Raw genomic sequence first — 27,829 nt, forward strand, 5'->3', positions numbered from 1 at the left:
AAATCTTTTGACAATATTGACTGGAATACTCTCTTTCAAATCCTGAAGGTGGCAGGGGTAAAATACAGGGAGCGAAAGGCTATTTACAATTTGTACAGAAACCAGATGGCAGATATAAGAGTCGAGGGGCATGAAAGGAAAGCAGTGGTTGGGAAGGGAGTGAGATATTAAAATCTATGGAGAAGAAATAAAAACTTTGAGGTTCACCGATGACATTGTAATTCTGTCAGAGACAGCAAAGGACATGGTAGAGAAGTTGAACGGAATGGACAGTGTCTTGAAAGGAGGATAAGATGAACATCATCAACAAAAGCAAAACGAGGATAATGGAATGTCGTCAAATTAAGTCGGGTGATGCTGAGGGAATTAGATTAGGAAATGAGACACCTAAAGTAGTAAAGGAGTTTTGCTATTAGGGGAGCAAAATAACCGATGATGGTCGAAGTAGAGAGGATATAAAATGTAGACTGGCAATGGCAAGGTACGCATTTCTGAAGAAGAGACATTTGTTAACATAGAGTATAGATTTAAGTGTCAGGAAGTCGTTTCTGAAAGTATTTGTATGGAGTGTAGCCATGTGCGGAAGTGAAACGTGGACGATAAATAGTTTGGACAAGAAGAGAATAGAAGCTTTCGAAATGTGGTGCTACAGAAGAATGCTGAAAATTAGATGGGTAGATCACATAACTAATGAGGAGGTATTAAACGAAATTGGGGAGAAGAGGAGTTTGCGGCACAACTTGACTAGAAGAAGGGATCGGTTGGTAGGACATGTTCTGAGGCATCAAGGGATCACCAATTTAGTACTGGAGGGCAGCGTGGAGGGTAAAAATCGTAGAGGGAGACCAAGAGATGAATACACTAAGCAGATTCAGTGGGATGTAGGTTGCAGTAGGTACTGGGAGATGAAGCTTGCACAGGATAGAGTAGCATGGAGAGCTGCATCAAACCAATCTCAGGACTGAAGACAACAACAACAACAACAACAACAACAACAACAACAAGATTTTCTCAGCAGACTTTGCTTTCAGCCATATTGCACCTAATATATGGTATCAGTGTACTGCCACTTTGTTTCAGAAGTCAAGATGACAGAAAGCCGAAACCGGTAATACTGTGAATTATGTAATTGCGACCACGGCTAACACTCATTAATGAACAGCCCTCTTGCATCTCATTGATGACGTTCCTGTCGAAGCTGGAAATATCTGACGGGTCTGATGCTGCTGTACGGTGAAATTCCACGCTGTGACGTGGCAAATCTCTACCTTCTCCACGTCCACGCTCGCTTTCGGGTCCCGTCTGAGGGCGGCCTCAGCCACCAGTTGCGCCCTTACCTTGGCAAGCAACGGCCTCCTGACGTCCACCAGCACCCACGCGGCGACCGCCTGCAGGCCCATGGTTTGACGCGGGCTCTTCTGGCAGCAGAGGTGGAGCAAAGCGGACAGCCGGGCCGGACGCACGGTCGGCCAGCTCAGCCGGCGGCGTTCCGGCGGACGATGACCGCAGCTTCCGGCGGCCGGCAGATGGACGCCAGAGATAGCAGGTCGCCTCGACTCCGTGCCGTACCGCACCGCACCGCGCAGGCAGCGTGGGCGTGGCGGCAGGATGGGCTGTTTAGGCGTCTGCCGAGAAGTGACACGTGGCGCGGCCGCCGAAGCGCCAAGTGGAGGCGCTAAATGGACGCTCGCGCTGCACCGCTGTTGCTGAGGCACGCGGCGTGGGGTGCTGCCAGTGCAGCGACAGGAGAGCACTGATTGTACGGGAGGCCCAGGTCTCCTCACAAAAGTCGGCACCAAGAATTAGGGATGCCACGAAAGTGTGAGGACGAAACTGCAACTTCAAGGCCGCAACGGGAATTTTAGCTCAAGAATAGCTCAATTACCATTTTTTTAAGAAAAAGGTAATACGTATTCTGGCAACGGCCTAGCTGCAGTGGATACGCCGGTTCCCGTCAGATCACCGAAGTTAAGCGCTGTCGGGCGTGGCCGGCACTTGGATGGGTGACCATCCGGGCCGCCATGTGCTGTTGCCATTTTTTGGGGTGCACTCAGCCTCGTGATGCCAATTGAGGAGCTACTCGACCGAATCGTAGCGGCTCCGGTCACAGAAAACCATCGTAACGACCGGGAGAGCAGTGTGCTGACAACACGCCCCTCCTATCCTAATCCTCCTCTGAGGATGACACGGCGGTCGGATGGTCCCGACGGACCACTTGTGGCCTGAAGACGGAGTGCTGATACGTATTCTGCCACCGTATATTCACATGCTTCGTTCGTTCATCAGACACTCCTTTCCTCCTCCAGATTTCCGATAACTGCGCCTCCGCACGTCCTATCCCGAACGACAACCACCCCTCTCTTTCGGTGCACATAAAGCGTGAACGTGGGCTTCACCGATAAAAATTCGGAAGTAACCGAGATATATTACCCGAGTACTTTAGTATGAAGGTCATGTGGTCTACGGGGGCTCGCTACAGACTAAATATTTACATATTTATTCGATTTGTTAGCCCAATCAGCTCTGTTTCTGTGAAAATACACTCAACAGAGAGAAAATTTGAAATACGCTATCACCAAAACGTACAACACAAAAAAAAAGTAAAGCACCGATGCAAAAGTACTGTGATGTAGTTCCTGTCGCTACGGAAGCAGCTCAGCATAGTTTCGTGAAGCCGCTCTTCTGTTACACTCTCAGTGAACCCTTTACACGAGATGTTCGTTGGCCAATTCTTCATCAGCAAACCTATCTACACTGGTGTTTATCACTGTTACCTTACAACTAACGCCGCCGGAAAGAAACCAGAGACGTACCGGAGTTGTACTGAATAGATGCAAGAGGGTCAAGAGTAAACTGGGCATTACTGATAACACCGAGTACCGTAAATGAATGGAAGAACTTTGTTTCCGAGTAAGGCACACATTCAAACCGTCTACATTAGCAATATTGTGAAGGTACTTTCAGTGCAATACAGATGGAAAGGTAAACAGAGCTAATACATCAGAAGAGACACAATTACTCTCTAACAATCGACCAGCGATCACTGGTTCTTTGAAGACAATTCAATACGCTTAGATAGCAAGGGCATACCATCTCTGATAGAACTATACTTACTGCAGATATTACAATTAGCAGCAGTAAATAGGTACGAATACTGACTGCTACTTATATAGTAATGATGTTGTTGTTGTCTTCAGTCCTGAGACTGGTTTGATGCAGCTCTCCATGGTAATGATATATCACATATAAAGAACTATTTATAATTTTATAACATCCACTTGTGATCACTGTATGCCCAACTTGTTTATATCAATACGAAATAAATAACTGGTAGCAAAAGGCACTTGTTCGTGATCACCATGAAGGTCAAACAATATTCATAACATCTTAGAATTCATCCACATAGGAAGACTGCCAACGAAACCAGTAAGTACTTTGCGCGCCAAGTGGCACGGTAGCGCTAGCCTACAAAATGTACACAGGAAGTATTTACTTCTCTCTGGAAACCGCGACATTGGTGACAACTGCCCCCAGGCGCCATTTAACAAGCATTCCAGATAATGTAAGAGACATCTTTCGGGCATACGCAGCGAAGTTACGAATACTGGTAGCCCCATCACGTTATGCAACATGCAACACTCTTCCGTAACACGGGCGGTACTTGCCTACGCAAGCTTCCCTCCCAAATATAGTGTCATCATCATTCGCGTAGCCTTCACAAAAGCGTCCTACAACCTTGCATCCCAGTCTATGGGATTTCTAAGTGCGTGTAGGACGAGAGAGACGTCGGGTGAAAAAACGAAAAATTTTAATTAAAAAATCTGAAAACATTTATGTTTGTGTGTGTCACATTCTATGAGGCAAACAAGTCTGTGATATTAGTGCTGCCTGTCTTCCTATACCATAAATGTACGGTGTTTCGATATAATATGCCACACCTTAATTTGAATTCCAATGTAGGCTGCGCAATTATTTCGAAAGTAATCTCTTTCATAAATATAGTGCAATTTCCTAGAAAACTACCAATGAATCTACGTTTGCCCTTTCGTTTATCTACAACTAAGGATCTGATGCCGGTTCCCTCCCTTCTCATTTCAGAGGCTCACGCCTCATTCACTGCCATTCTCAAACATTTTTTGGGTAGCTGGTTGCATGACAAATATTAGATACTAATTTGGTTATTCTTATTAAATTTAAGACAGTGAGCTATTTAGAACGCTGAAAATGGTCAGAATGTAACGATACTCATAACCGCATCCCATACACTATATATAACCTGTAAAGTGATTCGTTTCACATTATCCGGATAAAAATCTTTTAATGATCTAGAGACCATGTAACAAATAACTGATAATAGTTTTAACTCCTTATATAAGGCCACAGAATCCTTAAATCTCATTTAGTGTACAATCATATGTTTCTTTACAGAGAGAGCTCTTTATGTATCTTCGTCTTCTGCAAAATACAAAACGTTTCGCTCTTTTTTTATCTTGGCCACTTCATTCCTGTACAAATACAGTACAGCTCATATTGGTTTTTAATACTATGTGTATTCTTGTTGATACAGCTCGCAAACAGAGTCATCTAAGTCCTAACTTACAGGTTGGCTGGCATTCTTAGATTTCGTAGACAAGCAGCGAGTAACCTGCAAAGCAGCGATTAAATTTATCACTACACTGGAGATGACGTGTTTTCAGCCCATAAAGTGTACCGGCCACCTCGTGGGGTAAGACGTAGATGTAAGCATTAAGGTGAGCAATATCAACAAAACTACGAGTAGTCACGCACATACAGGGTGGTTATGTTGTGTGTGGAATCTTATGGGACTTAACTGCTAAGGTCATCAGTCCCTAAGCTTACACACTACTTAACCTAAATTATCCTAAGGACAAAACCACACACCCATGCTCCTGGGACCAGCCGCACAGTCCATGACTGCAGCGCCTTACACCGCTCGGCTAATCCCGCGCAAGGTGGTTATGAACAACCTTTCGCTACCTGAGAGGGTCCCCAAGAAAAACGAGTGATCGGAGGATAACGAAACTTTGTGGAAATATTTGTGACATGTGGAAGAGAAGTAACCAATGAAATATTGAAAGAAACACATTTTACTTTCCACATGAGAGGTTAACACTTGTCAATTGTATACCACGTTCAAGTTTCGCTTTATAAACGTTGCCCAATGTGACGACAGTCTGAAACTGCACCAGGGATTGCTCTGCTGCAGCGCAAAACATCTCATCTACATCTACATGGTTACCCTGCAATTCACACTTAACTGCCTGGCAGGGGGTTCATCGAGCCCTTTTCGTATTACTTCTCTACCATTCCACTCTCGAATGGCGCGTGGGAAAAGGAACACCTAAATCTTTCTGTTCGAGCTGAGATTTATTTTATTATGATGAACATTCCTCCCTACATATGTGGGTGTCAACAAAATATTTACTCATTCGGAAGAGAAAGTTGGTGATTCAAATTTCGTAAATAGATCTCACCGCAAAGGAAACCGCCTTTGTTTCAGTGACTGCCGCCCCAACTCTCGTATCATATCAGTGACACACTCACCCCTATTGCACGGTAACGCGAAACGACCTGCCCTTCTTCGCACTTTTTCGATGTCCTCCGTCAATCCTAGCTGGTAAGGATCCCATACCGCGCAGCAATATTCCAGCAGAGGACGAACAAGTGTAATGTAGGCTGTCTCTTTAGTGAGTTTGTCGCATCTTCTAAGTGTTCTGCCAACAAAGCGCAGTCTTTGTTTCGCCTTCCCCACAATATTATCTATGTGGTCTTTCCAATTTCAGTTGCTAGCAATTATAATTCCTAGGTATTCAGTCGAATTGGCAGCCCTTAGATTTGTGGGATTTACCAGTACCCATGTGGATGACCTAGCAGTTTTCTTTGTTTAGAGCCAATTGTAACTTTTCACACCATACAGGAATTCTCTCTATATCGTTTTGTTATTGGAATTGATCGTCTTACGATTTTACTAATCGGTGAATTACAGCGTCGTCTGCAAACAATGTAAGGGTGCTGCTCAGATCATCACCTAGATCATTTATGTAAATCAGGAACAGCAGAGGGCCTATGATAGATGGGATGCTGGCTACCTCCCTCGCTATGCTCACGCACTGCTTGAAGATCCCATAGTGCGTCCAGCATTCTCAGCCATGGGAACAGTACCTTCTGCAATTTTTGGCGCAACTCATCATCGGCCCCTCGCAAGAGCAATTCTCAAACAGCCAGTGAAATCGCACCTCCAAATCATGTTCTTCAAACCCGGTGCGAAAAGACGACTTCTTCGTACTCCTTGAATGCGTGATACTTGCGAAGCGGGGCAGCACTGCTGCTGCTGGTTTCATCAAAGCCCTCCTCACGTTGTCCAGAACAGTGTTGACTAACTGAAGCTGTAATTCAGAGTAATGTTTGTGTTTCAACCCTACGTCGCCCTAGGAGTACCGGCGCCTACTGTCAAGTCATCAAACTAATACTACTTACAACGCAAGTCCTGCAGTGTACAGTCTGATCATCATTCAGGTACCAATACGGTAAATAGTTTTCCGTCTACACTGGCTCAAGAAGCAAAGGTTTCATTATAACCAACCTGTATTACATTAGACCTTGACGGTTAGCAGGTGGCTCCATACAGGAGATCGATTGGTCCCTCCCACGTTAATCGCTGCTTCACTGCAAGGCGTGGCAGCATGTATATTGGGATATAAAAATGAAATAGAATTACATTCTACGTTTAAACTCTGAGATATGCATTACTTCTCATACTATTAATTTTAAATTATATGAAAGCTCAAGAACTGCAACTTATATACTGCCCTTGCAGTTTGCTTTCACTTTCTTGAACAATTACTTTACCTGAAGCACAGTCAAGCGTTCTCATACTGTTAACTCATTTAAGTCTCTAAGTAGAATTGCCCTCTTTCCAGATTCTTAGAAGTCATTTATGTACAAGATGTAGTAATAAAGTTTTAATTATCACTTCGCAGAAATACATTTACGTAATTTATTTCTTGTTTGTTCACAGTTATATGTCTGCAGTTCTGGCACGTATTGAAATCACCGTGCCAAAGTACAGTAGGCAGAGCTAGAAGCGCCAAAACATGACGTCGCAACTTATGACCGCTTTATCAATGCGCGCCACTTTGTTCTGGTTCCTCTAGGGCGTTCTACGGAACAATGGCGCGGGGTTTTAATTGTGCGTAAGGACTGCAGACATCTAACTGCAAACAAACAATAAAAATTACGAACCTGTATTGTTGCGAGTTGATAATCAAAACTTTAAGGCTAACCCCCGTACAAGCAAAATAGCGATGCAGGCATCACATCCCTGCATAATTCCCTAGGGTGTACGCTGATCAGAAAATAGATTCTTCTTTGTTTTCACTTCCTTGTTAATTCACCTCAGTTTGTGCAAAACAATGTCATGAGAAGTAATGTGCTTCTTTATCCAACAGTACTGCGTTCAAGTTATTTTAATTGCGTCTCCGACTCACCTTTAAGATGGTTGCACAATTGTCATAATAATGTACACGATGCATATCGAAAAGATGATGGAATATCAAGAGATGCAAACTAAATCGGTAAATTAGTTATTGTACTAGCAAATGATTAAGTTTGTGTTATTTGTAAAATCAAGTGTCCCTGATAACCCTTGAACAAAATTTACGTTATTTGCTCTGACTTACCACCACTCGTGATAAAAACTTCGCACGAGCTACGCAAATACTCCTTAGGTGGAAACTGATTATGAACATGTGTAAAGACACTTCATTTTCAGTCTAAACAGTAAAATACATTTTTATATATTTCCATGTCAAAGAGATACGTGCACAAGGCAGCAGATAATGGATTTTGGGAATAGTGTTACAAATGACTGTTAATTTACAGCAGGGTAAACGCGCCATCAGAATAATTTAATAACCATGTCATAATTTTCTGTTACCGTTTGCAGGAACAAAAAACAAAAAAAAAAACAAAAAAAAAAAGGGGGGAGAGAGAGTAAAATTGTAGCTTATGTGAATGAGGTAATCATTTTGGATATGAGGACGTAATCTAATGGAGTACTGCAGCCATGAACTGATCTGATTGTTTCCTGCCTCAGATACTCTGTTCAAAGTGGCTCTGAGCACTATGGGACTTAACTTCTAAGGTCATCAGTCCCCTAGAGCTTAGAACTACTTAAACCTAACTAACCTAAGGACATCACACACATGCATGCCCGCGGCAGGATTCGAACCTGCGAGCGTAGCGGTCGCGCGGTTCCAGACTGTAGCGCCTAGAACCGCTCGGCCACTCCGACCGGCTCAGATACTCTTCTCTAGCCTATTAAATTAGGTTTATAACCAGAAGTAAGTAAATAATCCGTAACAATCAACAGAATTACTGAAACTCTGCAAAAAATGCAAACGACAGAAATCCGGAAGCACGCTAAAGTTCTGCAAATGGTTCAAATGGCTCTGAGCACTATGGGACTTAACATCTATGGTCATCAGTCCCCTAGAACTTAGAACTACTTAAAACTAACTAACCTAAGGACATCACACAACACCCAACCATCACGAAGCAGAGAAAATTCCTGACCCCGTCGGGAATCGAACCCGGGAATAAAGTTCTGCACTCCAGGTCAAGTTCTTCCTCATGGTTGTCCAGAGATTATTGCCACAACCTCTTTTCAAGATTATCGCCCACAATTTCTTGCTATCAATACAACAAATTTCTTTTTTCCTCCGAAATCTGTGATAGTTATTAATGTCTTCAAGTTGAGTAGACGACTTAAGCTGTTCGGAAATTACAAATGTTAATAATAATAATAAATTATATTATGATATGACATTACAAAATATTATGTATTTGCAGGTTAATGTGTAAACTACACAACCAGATAGCAGCACTCCTTGTCACTTCATGCCAGTCTTTCAGACCAAGACCACCTGTACAATTATGGAGTGGACGATTATCCACAATGTGTGTACTGTCTGTTCCTCCGCATAACAGACATACACAGCCCTTTCACAATAACTGCACGTCTTCACGACGTGGCCACATCATGCTCGTCACATTCGGAAGTGGTTTAGTGCCCAGCATTTGCGACGGGGAGTCAAACCCCGAAACATTCGTCGTTGGGTCTTGAATGAGGTGGGCATTCTGGGGTGGGCATTCTGGGGTGTACATCCGTTCTAGCGTTCTTTCCAATCTCTCTAACAACCGAAACGTCTGTATACGGAAGATCAACCCAAAGCTGTTCGTATGTCTTCAGAAATATAGTTAGAGATTCTTAGCCGGCCGCAGTGGGCGAGCGGTTCTAGGCGCTTCAGTCCGGAACCGCGCTGTTGATACGGTCGCAGGTTCGAATCCTGCCTCGGGTATTGATGTGTGTGATGTCCTTAGGTTAGCTAGGTTTAAGTAATTCTCAGTCGAGGGGACTGATGACCGCAAATGTTAGAGCCACTTTTTGAAATACTTAGAAAAGAGTTTATAGGAACTTTTGCCGTCTTAAGAACTTGGGCGTAGGCTTTACTTGCGAGATTCAGATGAGCGATATTCGACAGAAGAGGCAAGAAGTGAACTGGAGTGTACATGACATTGCCAATAACAGTCCTCCTGGCGTCATACAGACGTACGTCTATCTTAGATGTACGTGCGCTGTTTACCAAAGCAGGGCACAATGTGCAGCACCTAATTTCATGAATAAAATAGCACCATTGCGTGGCGCATCTGCATTTGCTTCTCAGTTATTCCCGGGAGTAGTTTTAATCTAGAGTCAAGCTTCTTTGATAGATTCGTGTGGTGCTGCTAAAATGTCAGTGTGCGATCGATGGTTACTGATTGCAATTTATGTCGATGATATGTGTATAAAGTAGGAATCTTCATGACGCTGTTCGCAATGATACGCTTGCCTCTAAGGAGGTAGCAGCGGCAGAAGATTCGTTGCGAACTGCAGGAAGACCGGCAGATTTCGATGATGGTGTAGTGACTGGCGGGTTGACCCGAACGTAAGTAAATTTAACGTGTTATGCATAAATATACAAGATCCATTACCGTTCGATTACGATATTGATGAAAATCGCTGTAAACAGTAACTACCTCATGACGTCTGAGTAAACGTCAGGCTTGCATAAGTGGAATCGCCGCATAGGAAAAAAAAAAATTAAGAAAAGCAGGTGCCAGGCTGTGCGTCATTACAAGAACATTAAGGAAACGTAAGTGATACGCCAAAGAAGTGGATTACAAGAGACTTTTTTCAACCTGGAACCACTGCAAAGTAGGATTAACAGAAGAAAGAGACAAGATCCCACGAAGAGCGGCGTGTTTCATCACGGGCTCGTTTAAGGGCTTTACGGAGATGCTCCAAAAACTTCAATGGCAGACGCTACAAGAGTGTCGTTACGTTATCACGAAGATATTTATTCTTCAAATTGTGAGAGCGTACTGTGACTTTTTATCCCGCAAATCTCGTAAAAATAATGGTACAATGCTAGATTGCATTGTTCCTCAGAATACTAATTGTTCTGAGGTGGGATAAAGCACGAAGACTGTAGCAAGAGTGAAAATTATCGTGTTTAGTCTGCAGTTAACATCGGATTTAAATAACACTTCCAGCTGATTCTGCCTCTGAACGTTATTGCCGTACTTTTCCCGTTATGACGAAACCAGGTGCAGAGGTCGTTGTAGGAGACCGATAAGTTGGGTTGGTGGTCGATCGTGTTAAAATGCGGCAGAATGCTATGAAATATGTCGCAGTGTACAACAAGAATTATCGGACTTCGTATAACAAAGTGATTTAGACTTCAGGGAAGGACTATATAGAGGGTCTATACAAGGGCGATGTACTTGAGGGCAATATTATGGAAATGGAAGAGGACGTAGATGAAGATGAAGATGAAATGAGAGATATGATACTGCGTGAAATGTTTGACAGAGCACTGAAAACCCAAGTCGAAACAAGGCCCCAGCAGTAGACAACATTGCATTAGAACTACTGACAGGCTTAGGAGAGCTAGTCTTGACAAAACTCTACCATCTGGTGAGCAAGATGTACGAGACAGGCGAAATACCCTCAGACTTCAAGACGAACATAATAATTCCAATCCCAAAGAAAGCAGGTGTTGACAGATGTGAAAATTACCGAACTATCAGTTTAATAAGTCACAGCTGCAAAATACTAACGCGAATTCTTTACAGACGAATTGAAACACTGGTAGAAGCCGACCTTGGGGAAGATCAGTTTGGATTCCGTAGAAGTATTGGAACACGAGAGGCAATACTGACCCTACGACTTATCTTAGAAGCTAGATTAAGGAAAGGCAAACCTACGTTTCTAGCTTTTGTAGACTTAGAGAAAGCTTTTGACAATGTTGACAGGAATACTCTCTTTCAAATTCTTAAGGTGGCAGGGGTAAAATACAGGGAGCAAAAGGCTATGTACAATTTATACATAAACCAGATGGCAGTTATAAGAGTCGGGGGGCATGAAAGGGAAGCAGTGGTTGGGAAGGGAGTAAGACAGCGTTGTAGCCTCTCCCCGATGTTATTCAGGGAGTGAGAGAGCGTTGTAGCCTCTCCCCGATGTTATTCAATCTGTATATTGAGCAAGCAGTAAAGGAAACGAAAGAAAAATTCGGAGTAGGTATTAAATTTCATGGAGAAGAAGTAAAAACTTTGAGGTTCGCCGATGACATTTTAATTCTGTCAGAGACAGCAAAGGACTTGGAAGAGCAGGTGAACGGAATGGACAGTGTCTTGAAAGGAGGATATAAGATGAACATCAACAAAAGCTAAACGAGAATAATGGAATGTAGTCGAATTAAATCGGGTGATGCTGCGAGGATTAGATTAGGAAATGAGACGCTTAAAGTAGTATATGAGTTTTGCTATTAGGGGAGTAAAATAACTGATGATGGTCGAAGTAGAGAGGATATAAAATGTAGACTGGCAATGGCAAGGAAAGCGTTTCTGAAGAAGAGAAATTTGTTAACATCGAGTATTGATTTAAGTGTCAGGAAGTCGTTTCTGAAAGTATTTGTATGGAGTGTAGCCATGTGCGGAAGTGAAACGTGGACGATAAATAGTTTGGACAAGAAGAGAATAGAAGCTTTGGAAATGTGGTGCTACAGAAGAATGCTGAAGATTAGATGGGTAGATCACATAACTAATGAGGAGGTATTGAATAGAATTGGGGAGAAGAGGAGTTTGTGGCACAACTTGACTAGAAGAAGGGATCGGTTGGTAGGAGATGATCTGAGGCATCAAGGGATCACCAATTTGGTATTGGAGGGCAGCGTGGGGGGTAAAAATCGTAGAGGGAGACCAAGAGATGAATACACTAAGCAGATTCAGAAGGATGTAGGTTGCAGTAGGTACTGGGAGATGATGAAGCTTGCTCAGGATAGAGTAGCATGGAGAGCTGCATCAAACCAGTCTCAGGACTGAAGACCACAACATAGCGACGTAAAGACCATAGAGGTAACCTCGTACACAGCGGGTTACAAGTGCTATCTGACGTGGTTGTATCTGACGTGGTTGCGCCTCGACAGACGCTGGGGTAGCGGAAGCGGGACAACGGCGTGGGATCGAGGTGACAGCACGCACGTCACGGAGACGCGGCTGCTCCAGTGTCTGCGAGATTCGGGGGCGCGGACACAATGGGGGCAGAGCGGCGCGTGGGTGGGTGCGGCGTGGCAGGCGTGGCGCTTCGGCGCGCAGCCAATCGTTAATCCTGTTAGCGTGCTGCTCGGAGCGGCCGCGCACGCACGCAGATCGCCGCGCGCGCTCCGGCGCCGCCGTATCGATTGACGGCGCGGCGCAGGGCGGCCCCGGCCCGCTGCCGGCCAGAACAAGTGCCACTCGGCCACAGCCGCCGCCGGCCGGATTACTCGACGAGCGCCGGAAGCTCCAGCCCCCCGCAATTGTCTCGGGTCGCCGAGCTGCTCCCACACATTCGCCCGCAACAGAGCCATGCCGCGTTTCCATAGACTGCGCCGTAATGCACGACGTCGGGTACTCTACCGTGAGGAGGGGGCTGCACGTCCAATGTCAAAAGCGTGGAAACGACACACTACGTCCTTCAAGCAGGGTTCACATCATCTGGTAGCGAAACTAGCACCCCACGGCCAAACGTGTACTAATGACGCGACATTACATATTACAGCTAAATTTCTGTGAATAAATCCTTACCAAGATGATGTGAGTTTTGTTTTCAGCCCGAGAACTGATTTGATGCAGCTCTCCATGCTGCTTTATCCTGTGCAGGCCTCATCTCCCAGTACCTACTGCAACTTACATTCTTCCGAATCTGCTTACTGTATTCATCTCTGTCTCCCTCTACGATGTTTACCCCCACACTTCCCTGCAGTATTAAATTAGTGATCCTTTGATGTCTCAGTATGTACGAGGGTCACTCCAAAAGAATGTTGCGTGTGCATTGTGCGGGGCTTTCATGGCAGTTAAGTTTCATTTAGCAAATATTTTGATGACTGGCTACACCCAAAACACATCACCAAATATAATTTTTTAACAACTAATAATCTGTTGATGCTAGCCACCTAATAAAGCATTAATGTTAAGACATGCTCAGAATTACCAACTGCTGCATCACACACTACAATGCCTGGAGATGGTCCTTTATGCCATCCACTGTAATAGTTGATGCTAACCTAGTAGAAGCTGCATTCATTCCTCCAGTTAGTCTTGCAATAGACTAGCAGACTTAGGTTAAAAAGTGATTCGGTGAGAGTGGAAGCCTCAGACAGTAGCTTTGCTACTTGTCCAGCTTTACCAATCCATCATTTATGGATATGCCTGGCTTCCTTCATACATTTGTTCCCATTTCCAACTAATAAAGAGGGTCACTCCAAAAGAAATGCATACTATTTTTCTAAAAACACAGTTTCCGTTCTGCATGTGTGAAAGTTTTACAGTATGTAGATACATCCTTCCCGCTTGTTTTCAAACATAGTTCAACCTGTTCCCGTGAGTGGCGCCGTCACAGCATGTCTTAAAGATTTCTGGTACACTTTACGTTCGTCAGAAGTAACGTGCTGTCACAGAATTCCTGTGCTGTGAAAACGAGACAGTTGGAAACATCCACAAGAGGTTGGAAGAGGTGTATGGAGATGCTGCTGTCGATCGCAGTACAGTTAGTCGGTGGGCAAGCAGGTTACGTGACGAAAGCGGGCACGGCAATATTGAGGATTGTCCTCGCAGCGGCAGGCCTCGTACTGTACACACTCCAGACAATGTGCAGAGAGTTAACGAATTGGTGACTGCTGACAGACGCATCACGAATTGTCACGCTACGTTGGGATAGGGGAAGGAAGTGTTTGTAGAATACTCAAAGTGTTGGCGTTAAAAAAGGTTTGTCAGGTGGGTTCCCAGGATGTTGACAGTGGCTCACAAAGAAACAAGAAAAACGGTATGCAGCGAACTTTTGGAACAGTACGAGAATGGTGGAGATTAATTTCTTGGAAGAATTGTGACACGTGAAGAAACACGGCTCCATCATTTTTCACCAGAAACGAAGAGGCGATCAATGGAGTGGCATCATGGAAAATCACCCAAGAAAAAAAAAAAAAAAATCACAACCACAACTTCTGCTGGAAAAGTTATGGCTACGGTGTTTTTCGATTCCGAAAGACTCTTGCTTGTGGACATCTTGCCAAGTGGAACCACCAATAATTCTGACGCATATGTGACGACACTGAAGAAACTTCAAGCTCGACTGACTCGTGTTCGACCACATCGGCAAAAGCAGGATGTTTTGCTGTTGCACGACAATGCACGGCCAAACATCAGTCAAAAAACCAAGGAAGCGATCACCAAACTCGGATGGACAACATTAAAACACCCGCCTTACAGTCCTGACCTGGCTCCGTGTGACTACCATCTCTTTGGGAAACTGAAAGACTCTCTTCGTGGAACAAGTTTTGAAGATGATGACTCCCTCTTGCACGCTGCCAAACAGTGGCTCCAACAGGTTGGTCCAGAATTTTACCGTGCGGGTATACAGGCGCTGGTTACAAGATGGCGTGCGGCAGTTGAGAGTGATTGGAATTATGTGGAGAAATGAAAATATTGTTCCTAAAGGATGTACCTACATACTGTAAAACTTTCAAACATGTAGAATAAAAGATGGATTTAAAAAAATGTAGTGTGCATCTCTTTTGGAGTGACCCTCGTATCCTATCAACCGAGCCCTTCTTTTAGTCAAGTTTGTCGCACAAATTTCTTTCCCCCCAAATTCTATTCAGTACCACCTCATTAGTTACATGACCTACCCATCTAATCTTCAGCATTCTTCTTAGCACCACATCTCAAAAGCTTGTACTCTCTTTTTGTCTCTATTGTTTATCGTCCATGTTCCACATCCATACCGGGCTACATTCCATACAAATACTTTCAGTAACGACTTCCTGACACTTCAATCTATACTCGATGTTACGAATTTCTGTTCCTCAGAAAAGCTTTTCTTGCCAGTCAACATTTTATGCCCTCTCTAATTCTGCCATCATCACTTATTTCGCTGCCTACTTCAAGAGTCTTTTCCTAATCTAACTGCCTTAGAACCACTTAATTAGACTACATTCCATTATCCTTTTACTTTCGTTGGTATCTTATATCCTCTGGTCTAGACATTGTCCATTCCGTTCAACTGGACTTCCAAGTCCTTTGCTGTCTCTCACAGGATTACAATGTCATCGGCAAACCTCGGAAATTGTTATTTCTTCTCCCTGGACCTTAATTACTCCTCCAAATTTACTGCTTGCTCACTATACACACTGAACAACATTGGGGATAGGTTACAACCGTGTCCTCACTCCCATCTCAACTACTGCTTGCTTTTCCCGTTCCTCGGTTCTTACAAATGCCATCTAGTTTCTGTGCAAGTTTTAAATAGCCGTTCGCTCCCTGTATTTCACCCTTGCCACCTTCAGAAAACAAGTAAATTTGGACATGCATACACATTAGTAATAAATTGTAGTAGTTGTGATCTTCAGTCCGATAGTCCATCTCTGAACAGCTACTGCCTACACCCAGTTGAACCTGCTAACTGTATTCGAGCCTCTACACTTTAAACCTCCGTCGCCCCCCCCCCCCCCCAACTCCACTTCCTTCCATTACAAAATTAACTATTGCTTGGCGCCACAGCATCTATCCTATCAACCTACCCCCTTCTTTTAGTCAGGTTTCCCCAAAGAACTATTTTCTTCCCATTTCCATTCACTACTTCATTGCTTACTCCATCTACTCATCTAATCTTCAGTCTTCCGTACGACCCAATTCAAATACTCCTTTTCTAGACTGTACTGTTCATCACCCATATAGCTACTATTCAAAGCTACACTGCAGACACAAGCTTTCGGAAAAGACCCGTGTACTTTTATTACGTTCGAATATATTACGTTTTTGCGAAGAGCATTTATTGCTCATCCAAGTCTTTATTCCATATATATCTTCTTTACTTCGGCCATTGTCAGTAATTAAGCTGCACGAACAGCAAAATTCTTTTGCTTTTTTAGTGTCATTTCCTAATCTAGTGCCTACAGCATCACCTAATTTAATTCGATTAGACCCCATTATACTCCTTTTACTTTTATTAATACTCCTCTTATAACCTTATTTCAGGACACTATTAATTCGGTTCATCTAATCTTTCAAGTTCTTTGCCGTCTCTCATAGAATTACAACGTCTGTGGTAACACTAAGTTTTTATTTATTATTCCTGAACTTTAACACTTGTATTATTTAACCGTTTGTCATTTTCCTATAGTTTTAAAGAAGAAGCCAAGGACGGGAAACTTAGTCCAAACGAAAAGCATGGCACGCATTTGGCACCTCGTGGCCCCTGATACTCAGCACGGTGATCCTGCAACTAAACCTAAAACAGACAAAAATTTCGGTATTTTTTCTCTTACAGCAAGGGTGAGGCTTTCCTATAGATACCAACTATACCGACTACAGGGAAGTGCCCGAGTGCACGAGACACTCCGAGGACAAACATCGAAAAAGCGTCAAATGTTTTCGAGTTCAAACAAAGACACTTCTAGTCGTATATTGTTTGTGTTAAACGGCAAACGTCTCCGTGAAAGTTGAGCCTTTGGTTGAAAAGTTACTCAAAGTAATCGCAACTCTTAACTCGAAATCAATGATTTTCAGTCTTTTTTCCATTCGTTAAAATGTCACACACATTGCGTGTCATTCCGAAAACATTCGTCCAGCGCCCTGCCAACGCTGAAGACCACGCAACACCGAGGTGGCCGTGGCTGCAACCCACGCTACAGCGTTCAGGTGAACTCTCCGTGGGCCCAACCCTGGAGAGATAGTGCCCCGGATGTCTCTCGAGCTCCACGCACGTTAGGAAGTCACGCATACTACAAACTTTGTTTAAAAACTTCATACCTCAACCAGCGAGATGCAAAAATGTGCAACATTTTTTTCATGCTGTTTATTTGGTAACAATTGCTTGTAGGCAATGTTTTCTTTACTGAGAGAAATTCTGCGTACATCCATCTTCCGAAAGATCATGGGACGACAGCTGTTACTACATATTGCTGTAATGGGGACGACACCTTCAGCCGTATTCCGTTACATCGTAAGCAGGAAAGAATGTTTAATATAACGGACGCTGATTGTGTGTGTTCTCTATGACATGTATAGTACTGATTACCCGATCTCCACACAGCAGATGTCAATTTAGAAGGTTCCCATAGGGCAAAGCGCAGGACTCACCAACCTTTGCGGAGAACACCTGTGCCATACAGCTGCTCGAGGCTGAAAAGCGAAGCGTTGTTATCGAGTTCTATTGAGTGTTCGCATACTGATACGTTGCCTTTATACATGGTCAGTTTCAAATTTGAAATCAACATGCACTTTATACTCTACATACTTTTAATCGATGAGCTTGTGGCACAGTACATTCGCTAGTATGAATTGCGCCAGAAAAAAAATATTGGGTATTGGATGGATGGATGGATGGATGGATGGCGTTAGAGGTACCAAACTAAGAGGTCCCTTAGTCCTTTGTGTGTCAAGGCGGGAATAGACCCCAGAGATGAACGACAGAAAAGACAAATCCCATTGACCTCGACTGTATCCGAGAATCAAGAAAACGAAGAGATAGAAAGAAATGGAAGTAAGAGAGGGGTAAAAGTTTGAGAGTGGGAGAATTGCTCTGCCCAGAAACCAACTGATGGCGCCCGGGACACGTTATGCGGCCGGAGACATTCCCTTTGCGTTCGACCAGTGCTTCTGTACCCTTCATTACCAGAAAAAAAGTAGCTACACAAACAAGATAAATTCTAAGGAAAGAAAGCAATGACGACGAGTGTGTCCGCCAACCACAGACGTAAAAGAATAAGAAAAGTTAAAAGGGTGGGGAGGGCGGGCGCTAACCCAGACCACCGAGCACTGGCAGCCATGGATCCTTGGATCAGAGCAGACAACGGGTTACCTCTCCAATTCCTTAAGTGGCGTTGACTGCTAGCACCAGAGGTAGCGTGTCAGCAAGTTGTAAGGTTTCGTCGAAAGCTGGCTAAATTATGGTACACCAGTAGGATGTGGACCAACTTTAGATGGGCACCTCAACGACATTGGGTGGATCCTCAGGTTGTAGGATGGGGCCGCGGTTAAGCCAAGTGTGGCCAATGTGAAACTGACAGAACGGCAGATTCTCTGCGAGAAGGACGAAGGAAAACTGCCACATGGTCGTTATCGCCTTCATTGCTTGCAGTGTTTTCGGAGAAAGCAGGACACACCAATTCGCGCTAACTTTGCCAACTGGACTGCACGTTCATTCCGTGGGATCCCAACGTGACCAGCGGTCCATTCAAAGGCAACCGACCACTCAGTTTGGTGGAGGTAATACAAGAGATGATGGATAATCACAACAAATGGATGTCGAGGGTAGCACTTGACAGCCTGAAGACTACTCAAGGAGTCACTGGGGTGCACGTTGCATGTGTGTAGGTAAAAACCGGTTCGTCCGTCGACGATTGAGTCGTCAGTATATACCATGACTGAGGCTGGAAATGCGTAAAGGAAAAGGTGGCAAAAAACATAGGATCTAGTAGGTATCTGGAAGTGAAAGGGGTGTGTGTGTGTGTGTGTGTGTGTGTGTGTGTGTGTGTGTGTGTGTGTGTGTGTGTGTGTGTGTGTGTGTGTAAGGTAGGGGGTCGAGGGCAGGGAGGTAAGCATATTTGTCTTTGATATTACTGCCAATGGGATATGCCAATTTGGTCGTGGAAAGCTACGTTAAAACCATGTAATCAAGTGTGTTACAGAAGCCAAAGAAAATTATCTTCTATACTGAAACGCATACTACTTTGATTCATGAGCTGTTATGTTCAGTCCAGGAGAAATAGCAAATGAAAGCCCGACGATGATGATGATGATGATGGATGATGATGATGATGGATGATGATGACGACGACGATGTCCCATACTCCTTGAGAGAGCGTAGGGGAACGATGCGAGAGACCCGCTCCAGTAATGGACTGTGCGGCTGGTCCCGGCGGAGGTTCGAGTCCTCCCTCGGGCATGGGTGTGTGTGTGTTTGTCCTTAGGATAATTTAGGTTAAGTAGTGTGCAAGCTTAGGGACTGATGACCTTAGCAGTTAAGTCTCATAAGATTTCACACACACTGACCCGCACCGCCGTACTAGGCAATGTCCCAGTGGAGGTGGTTTGCCATTGCCTTCCTCCGACAATAATGGTGATGGATGATGGACACAACAACACCCAGTCATCTCGAGGCAGGTGAAAACCCCGGACCCCGCCGGGAATCGAACACGGGACCCCGTGCTCGGGAAGCGAGAACGCTACCGCGAGACAAAAGGAACAAAACTGGCGAAAGGGAAGACGAAGGGAGAGAGGGGAGTGAATGTTGTTATACATTAAATATTATTATTACTGCCACCGCGAGATTGAATGCCAATTGCTGGCGTCGCAGGCACGTCACGCGATTAGAAAACTACGAGGGCAGTTCAATAAGTAATGCAACACATTTTTTTTCTCGGCCAATTTCGGTTGAAAAAACCGGAAATTTCTTGTGGAATATTTTCAAACATTCCCGCTTCGTCTCGTATAGTTTCATTGACTTCCGACAGGTGGCAGCGCTGTACGGAGCTTGAAACGTCCCCTTTGATCAATTATACGTGACTGTGCTTAAACTGACACACAATATTTTGTTAGCGCAACGCAATCTGACTTTCAAAATTCCCTACAAAAGAATGGCCCTTACTAACATTCAACTATACCTTTCACAAATCACTTACCTCACAAAAATCTTCGCTGCTCAAGCTACTGCAATACAGCGAGCGCCACTACTGCCAGCTAAAAAAAAGATTCAAACTATGGAAGGCACTAACTACTGATAGGGATAGTTAGCAAATGAAAGATATTAATAGAGAACAAACAATGTATTTACCTTGATATCATCATATATAAATATAGCAGTTCATGACAAATTTCAAAACTCCACCATCTCTCTCCCCACATCCACCACTGCTGGCGGCTCAGCTCCAACTGCGCAACGCTACGCGCTGTTCACATCCAGCTGCCGCTGCCCAACACTACAATGGCAGACAACAATGCAAACTAGCCACAGACTGCACACAGCACAGCCAGTGATTTTCATATTGAGCGCTACGTAACGTTGCCAATAAGAAAACATAAACAGCCTACTTACATAGAGAAAACATAAACAGCCTACTTACAAGCTGTTAACATGGCGTCTGTAACGGATGTGCGTTGCAAACAACGGGCAGTGATCGAGTTTCTTTTGGCGGAAAACCAGGGCATCTCAGATATTCATAGGCGCTTGCAGAATGTCTACGGTGATCTGGCAGTGGACAAGAGCACGGTGAGTCGTTGGGCAAAGCGTGCGTCATCATCGCCGCAAGGTCAAGCAAGACTGTCTGATCTCCCGCGTTCGGGCCGGCCGTGCACAGCTGTGACTCCTGCAATGGCGGAGCGTGCGAACACACTCGTTCGAGATGATCGACGGATCACCATCAAACAACTCAGTGCTCAATTTGACATCTCTGTTGGTAGTGCTGTCACAATTGTTCACGAGTTGGGATATGCAAAGGTTTGTTCCCGCTGGTCCCTCGTTGTCTAATCGAACACCATGAAGAGCAAAGGAGAACCATCTGTGCGGAATTGCTTGCTCGTCATGTGGCTGAGGGTGACAATTTGTCAAAGATTGTTACAGGCGATGAAACATGGGTTCATCACTTCGAACCTGAAACAAAACGGCAATCAATGGAGTGGCGCCACACCCACTCCCCTACCAAGAAAAAGTTTAAAGCCATACCCTCAGCCGGTAAAGTCATGGTTACAGTCTTCTGGGACGCTGAAGGGGTTATTCTGTTCGATGTCCTTCCCCATGGTCAAACGATCAACTCTGAAGTGTATTGTGCTACTCTTCAGAAATTGAAGAAACGACTTCAGCGTGTTCGTAGGCACAAAAATCTGAACGAACTTCTCCTTCTTCATGACAACGCAAGACCTCACACAAGTCTTCGCACCCGAGAGGAGCTCACAAAACTTCAGTGGACTGTTCTTCCTCATGCACCCTACAGCCCGATCTCGCACCGTCGGATTTCCATATGTTTGGCCCAATGAAGGACGCAATCCGTGGGAGGCACTACGCGGATGATGAAGTTATTGATGCAGTACGACGTTGGCTTCGACATCGACCAGTGGAATGGTACCGTGCAGGCATACAGGCCCTCATTTCAAGGCGCCGTAAGGCCGTAGCATTGAATGGAGATTACGTTGAAAAATAGTGTTGTGTAGCTAAAAGATTGGGGAATAACGTGGTGTATTTCAATGCTGAATAAAACAACCCGTGCTTCAGAAAAAAAATGTGTTGCATTACTTATTGAACTGCCCTCGTATATCGGCGGACGAGAAACGAGTGGGAAATCAATCTAGCGACAATACATGCCATAAATGGGGAAATACACTAACATAAGTTACTTTGGTTGGTTCAAATGGCTCTGTGCACTATGGGTCTTAACATCTATGGTCATCAGTCCCCTAGAACTTAGAACTACTTAAACCTAACTAACCTAAGGACAGCACACAACACCCAGTCATCACGAGGCATAAGTTACTTTGGCAAAACGCAGGCCTTTATAGCCCGGCGCCAGGGAACGAGCATCTCGGAATCTGCGAAGCTGGACGGCTGTTCGCGTGCCAGTGTCGCGAGCATCTATGGAACGGTGAAACCATGAGCACGCGACAAGGTGTTAGACGTTCATGCCGAGGTCGGGGGCTTGCCCGCTGTGTAAAGCAGAACAGGCCGCGAACTGTGGCAGATGTGACGACAGAGTACAATGCTGATACTGGCACAACTGCTAAGGAGTACATCACTCAGCTTTGTTGAACTTCCGAGCTCCGCAGCTGACGACCCTTACGTCTTCCCATGTTGACCAAACGATATCGTGCGGATTACGGTGGGCAAGGGGCGGATTACAGTGGGCAAGGGTACATCGGGTTTGAACCGTAGATCAATGGGAACAAATCGCCTGGTCAGATAAATCACGTTCCTTGTTACACCAGGTCAATGGTTGTGTCCGGATGCGTTGTCATACGAGTACAGGCGAAACGTTATTCGAAACATGTACCGTGATGTGGAGTCGGGTCGATGGGCGCAATATTATGCTACCGGGGATATTCACCTGGGTTTGAGAGACCTTTGGTTCTTATTGAACACACCGCGGCAGCTGTGGAATACGTGAACATTATTGCGAACTACCTGCATCCCTTCACTGTCAATGTCAATGTCCCCCCTGCCGGCGTGGTACCTTCCAGCAGAGGAACTGTACGTCTCACAAGGCCATAATCGTGATAGAGTGGTTTCAGGATGGAGTCGAAGTTGAGTGACTGTAGGGTGATGCAAGATGACTTACACAAATTTTCTAGTTGGTGTGACGAATGGTAGCTGGCTTTAAATATAGAAAAAATAAAGCGATTGAACGATAGTAGTGTCCTGCTTGACACAGTCATGTCGTTTAAATATCTAGGAAGTAACGTTGCAAAGTGATATGAAATGGAACGAGTTTTATCCTGACGACGATGGCGGAAATGGCTCGAGAATTTTATTCGAAATGACGCGGCTTGAAAACCGGTAAGACTTTATTCTATTCTTGAGTACTGCTCGAGTGTTTGGGATACGCACCTGGTCCGATTAAAGGAAGACATCGAGGCAATTCAGAGGCGGGCTGCTAGATTTGTTTTCGGTGGGTCGGAACAACACGCGCGGGGATGCCTCGGGAGAGGATATCGGAATCCCTGGCGGCAAGGCGATTTTCTTTTCGAGGACCACCACTGAGAGAATTTAGAGAACCGGCGTTTGAAGTCCACTGCAGAACGATCTGCCACCAACGTACATTTCGCGTACGAACCACGAAGGTAAGATACGAAAAATTAGGGTTTATACAAAGGCATTTAGACAGGCTTTCTTCCTAGCTCTATCTGCGAGTGGAACAGTATAGGTACAGGGTACCCTCCGCCATGCATAATACGGTGGCTCGCGAAGTATACAGGGTGTTACAAAAAGGTACGGCCAAACTTTCAGGAAACATTCCTCACACACAAAGAAAAAAAAAATGTTATGTAGACATGTGTCCGGAAACGCTTACTTTCCATGTTAGAGCTCATTTTATTACTTCTCTTCAAATCACATTAATCATGGAATGGAAACACACAGCAACAGAACGTACCAGCGTGACTTCAAACACTTTGTTACAGGAAATGTTCAAAATGTCCTCCGTTAGTGAGGATACATGCATCCACCCTCCGTCGCATGGAATCCCTGATGCGCTGATGCAGCCCTGGAGAATGGCGTATTGTATCACAGCCGTCCACAATACGAGCACGAAGAGTCTCTACATTTGGTACCGGGGTTGCGTAGACAAGAGCTTTCAAATGCCCCCATAAATGAAAGTCAAGAGGGTTGTGGTCAGGAGAGCGTGGAGGCCACGGAATTGGTCCGCCTCTACCAATCCGTCGGTCGCCGAATCTGTTGTTGAGAAGCGTACGAACACTTCGACTGAAATGTGCAGGAGCTCCATCGTGCATGAACCACATGTTGTGTCGTACTTGTAAAGGCACATGTTCTAGCAGTACAGGTAGAGTATCCCGTATGAAATCATGATAACGTGCTCCATTGAGCGTAGGTGGATGAAACTAAAATGAGCTCTAACATGGAAATTAAGCGTTTCCGGACACATGTCCACATAACATCTTTTCTTTATTTGTGTGTGAGGAATGTTTCCTGAAAGTTTGGCCGTACCTTTTTGTAACACCCTGTATATGTAGCTGTAGATATAGATATAGATGAGGAGCATTATAGTGAATTCACGCCGTAGTCTTTGCCATTAAAATTCGCTTTGTCCGAACAGAGTCGAACAAATCTGGGACGCCATCGCGCGCCAACACCGCGTCTACAAGCCACCGGACCATAATTTTATGTGAACTGCGTGACCTGTTATAGTATAATAAAATAATGGAATAGATGATAATAAAATGCGTGGCTTTTTAAAATGTATTGAATTAATGAGATTAATTTTTCGGCGTGAATGACAAGCACAATAAGCTGAGCTATGCCTGGAAATAAGTCCGTATTAGTTCGTATTATTTTGCAGGGCGGAGTAGTTTCTTTCTCCGCTGTAGATTTGTGCTTACCATTCTTTATAATACTACGTTTGGTCGCCGCGTTCACCTTTGAAGTCTTGACCGTGTTCCTATTAAGCTTATCGGATCTTCGTAATTTTCCAAAGTACACAGGTGGGCTTCAGTTATTGTAATTATTGTACTATTTGAAATAACAACTCACACGACCTTTCTGTTAATAAAACAATACTGTATTTTTCTAAACGGTGCACATATGAAATCCACACTCCTCACTTATTCATAGCGACCCCAAAATGGCGGTCTACAATTACTCGCTAAAAAATTGACGTGCTTCTCACTCTTTCACTAGCTGAGCGCGAATCCCTCCTTTCCTCCTACCGGTACCAGAAAAAATCCTCTGTTTATTAACAACTGAAAGTCAAAAAATACATGACGGTAGGCATAGGCTCTATGATGGGCTACCGCTTCATCTTGTCTCTTTGCCTTTAAGGAAGACGAAAACATGAAGGAAATGCAAAAGGTTTATCACCTGTGCCACCTGATGCCACACACCTCCGGAAACCTACTGCGGACTTCCCGGTCCACGCCACGCATAATCGCCACTTACTGCATTCGAAACGTGAACCAACAGGCTATCATCAAGCAAGCGGCAACAATGTTTTGGGTCACCAGTGTACATACAGTAAGACAAGACAATGTCTGTAGTAGGCACCGCTTTCTAGCGGTACATATTAAACCACCTGTTATCAGCGTGAGGAGCATTAGAGAACAGGTAATGTGACGAGGCTAGCTCTTGTTGAACTGTGGGTTAGCAGCTTCAAGTAGTCGCAGCCTGTCATTAAAACTGTATGGAAATTTACCGCCTGCAGTACAACAGACTAAAGCTCCGAATGTGTTTGCGAGCGGCAGCCGTTGTTGGCGTGTAATTCGCAGCGCGGCTGTCAGAGACGTTCCACAAAGGCAGGCGGCCTTCCTCTCCCCGTATCCGCTGTCCCCATATGGCACGCTGGACCAGCTCTCCCCAACTCCCCGATGACGCAACGGAAACCGGGGCGCAGCTGCCTGTCTCACATTCGCAAAGCCAGCTGCGTCGCTGTGGTCCTCCATATTGCCAACTTTGCCTGGAGAAGTGCCCCAGTATAAAAAAAAAAAGGTCTTTCGGGCAGCATATAGCTAATCACAGTGAATAAAACTTAGTAGTATCCAGCTAGCGCTCTGATGAACGACCCTCTGAATAACTTTGCGTTACTCAAACTCAAACTACACTGCTACCATTAATTAGAAATATTACGAAGGATACTAAATAACGAAATTTGTACTTACTGTGCGTGTACAGTACAGTAGGAAGAACACCCGACTAAAACTTGTAGATGGTTTGTGGCTAAACGGGGTCCTTAATTTATTAGTACACCAAGTTGCCACCTACTGCAGCAACTCTGCCTCTAATTCATCTGGGTATAAAGTCGAACTGACTGTGGATGACATACGGGTACGTCATTCCATGCTGCTTCAGCTCTTTGTCAGACTTCTACGAGGAAGGTGATTGGCGAGTCGTGTGTGCTAGTCTCTCAACAACCAATGAGCAGATGTTTTCAGATGGTGACAGATCTGGAGAACATTTTAGTTCGGGCAACAATCGAACACCATCTTTATCAAGATATGTCAAGGGCAATACGAGAAACATGCGATCTTGCGTCAACGTGTTAAAAAACACCGTCACGCAAACCTCTTACATGATGTTGTTGTCTTCAGTCCTGAGACTGGTTTGATGCAGCTCTCCATGCTACTCTATCCTGTGCAAGCTGCTTCATCTCTGAGTAACTACTACAACCAACATCCTTCTGAATCTCCTTAGTGTATTCATCTCTTGGCCTCCCTCTACAATTTTTACCCTCCACACTGCCCTCCAATACTAAATTGGTGATCCCTTGATGCCTCAGAATATTCCCCACGAACCAATCCCTTCTCCTAGTCAAGTTGTGCCACAAATTTATCTTCTCCCAAATTCTATTCAATACCTCCTCATTAATTATGTGATCTACCCATCTAATCTTCAGCATTCTTCTGTAGCACCAAATTTCGAAAGCTTCTATTCTCTTCTTGTCCAAACTAATTATCGTCCACGTTTCCACTTCCATGCATGGCTACACTACATACAAATACTATCAGACTGACTTCAGACGTCTAAGATAATGCAGATATATCGACTCGTGCACGCGAGAAAGGCAATGCTTGTAGTGATCCATGCCTTTCATTAAAATACATGCATCAAGTAAGTCAAATATAGAGCTCAGAGTAAAGATGTACATGATCGCAATTAGTTTGTAAACATCGGACTACATACTGTGGAAGGTATTGCTCAACAGGTGCGGAGTCTACTAGCGGGAGAGCATTTGTAACCTCCGTGGAGAGAGGAGGAACTAAAGAGCTCTGGTGCCATGGAAGATCTCCGGCACCAAGGAAGACGAATATGAAGTACATAGCGATTGTTGTTATATGCTATTCCTAGACATGTTACTGAGAGGTCTTCGACACAGTAATAAAGTTGGTTCTGGGAGTAGTAACCTCCCATGTAACGTTTTAACAGTTTATGAAAGTTCGTGACGATAAACAGAGTTTATTGGGACCAGTCTATACTTTATTCCCGTGTGGAGTTGCTAGTCTCCCATCGGACGCCTCCCCAGGTGATGGATTGGCGAATTTTCACCAGATATAGTGGACACCGGGGAAATAAAATACCCGAGGCGGACCAAAACTAGCAAAACAATAACCATTGCCTTGCAGTTGGGAGTTGGGTGTCCAAAAGCTAAGGGAAGAAAACCCTGATTAAAAATCACCCGTCCCCCGGTAGGGGTTGGACGCAGGGTTGACAGCCCGCTCTGTAAAAAACAATTGTTGCGAAACTTCTACAAAGTAAAGAAGGACGGATGAAGGAAGACGGACCTAGTATGGAAAAGGACAAAGAGGATGGAATACAAGTGAGATTAATACTAGCCAACATAGCCTATTTTGCCCTAACAAGACTTCTATCCTCAAGGTCCCTGACTCGTACCACGTAATTAACTATGTATAAATAACTTATACGACCAGTGCTTACATATGCCTCTGGAGCCTGGACATTAACAACTAAAGATATTGAAACACTGGATGCATTTGAAAGAAAGGTACTTAGACAAAT

The 27,829-nt window shown here is 44.5% G+C and overlaps 1 protein-coding gene and 1 pseudogene across 1 annotated transcript in view; both read left to right on the forward strand.

The window, feature by feature from the left end:
• LOC126473716 (general transcription factor 3C polypeptide 4-like) overlaps window positions 1-27,829 on the forward strand; it is a 377,574-nt gene that overhangs the window by 7,366 nt on the left and 342,379 nt on the right. The gene's annotated exons all lie outside the window — the stretch shown is intronic.
• On the forward strand, window positions 1,918-2,035 carry LOC126475965 (5S ribosomal RNA; annotated as a pseudogene).

The sequence above is a fragment of the Schistocerca serialis genome, chromosome 4 (genome assembly GCF_023864345.2).
Source record: "Schistocerca serialis cubense isolate TAMUIC-IGC-003099 chromosome 4, iqSchSeri2.2, whole genome shotgun sequence".
NCBI classification, from domain to species: Eukaryota; Metazoa; Arthropoda; class Insecta; order Orthoptera; family Acrididae; genus Schistocerca; species Schistocerca serialis.